Raw genomic sequence first — 1,018 nt, 5'->3', positions numbered from 1 at the left:
CAAATGTTTAGGCTAGTAGTAGTGATTTCGTGTTCTAAAGTAGGTAGGGATCCCAATCCAAATCACGTTGGTAACTAGGTTGAGAGGACAACATGCAAAACACTTCAATACCTTAGTCAGTAAGACTTCTCAGGTGATAGTTAATAACGTACATCATTTTCTCGTGTTGCCATTTTACTCTATAAAGTTTGGAGAAGCTATCATGTAGCCGTTTTCCAACTTTAATTCTATGATTCAGTAATGTCTTGGGTTATTGCCTTTTGTGACTTTTATTATTCTTCCATTAAGGTTTGCTAAACTTATAACTTCGTATACTCGGTTATTCGATAATAATGAATGATTAGCCTTGTCTATAACAATATCAATAGTTGTTGGTCTGTTAGAAATCCACTCAAACATTCCCATTTTGAAATAGGCCACAACCAATATCAACCTCAAATACTCCATATCCATTTTTTCTTCTTTTTTTTTTTTTCTTTTTTTCCTGTTTGGACTACAGACACCTACTTATTCATCTCTAAAAAATTAGCATGGTACACTCCAGCAACTCGATGGACTTTTGACAAGGTATATGAAAAACTGAAAATAACAAATAAGTACATGGCACTCCCAATTGCCATCAAGGACAACGCAATTTCTCTGGGTCATCAAAACTAAGATCCCTGTCCATAACTCTTTCCTCATATCTGCAGGTTCTAAATGAAAGAAAAAAACATTACTGAACCTGAGATTGGGGATCCAGTTTCTCATCTTATTTGTGACTCTTTAATTGTCTATCCTTCTTTCCACTTTATCCCTTAAGGAACTTGAACTGGCTAAGGTGGTCAATATGCTGATCGCTGAATCGTGCAGCCTCCAGTAAAGGACCAAAGATCAAATACCTGCATTGAGCGCTTTATGCAATTAGAATTTTTATTATTCTAGTTCTGTTTAAATGTAAATCACAAGAACTGGATATTTTGTCTATTTAAATAGAATTACACAGTAAAACTAAAAAAAAAACAAAAAAAAAAAGCGA

At 34.2% G+C, this 1,018-nt stretch overlaps 1 protein-coding gene across 1 annotated transcript in view; it reads right to left on the bottom strand.

Annotated features, from left to right (window-relative positions):
• Positions 1-368: 368 nt before the first annotated feature.
• The window catches only part of LOC107465975 (probable mitochondrial import inner membrane translocase subunit TIM21), a 4,533-nt gene continuing 3,883 nt past the window's right edge, over positions 369-1,018 (bottom strand). Inside the window, exon 7 of the mRNA XM_016084962.3 lies at positions 369-881. The gene's annotated coding sequence lies outside the window, so the exon portion shown is untranslated. The remainder of the gene's footprint in view (positions 882-1,018) is intronic.

Source organism: Arachis duranensis, chromosome 9 (genome assembly GCF_000817695.3).
Source record: "Arachis duranensis cultivar V14167 chromosome 9, aradu.V14167.gnm2.J7QH, whole genome shotgun sequence".
NCBI lineage: Eukaryota > Viridiplantae > Streptophyta > Magnoliopsida > Fabales > Fabaceae > Arachis > Arachis duranensis.
Note: the sequence above shows the minus strand (reverse complement) of the source record. Positions and strands in the feature narration are given on the sequence as shown.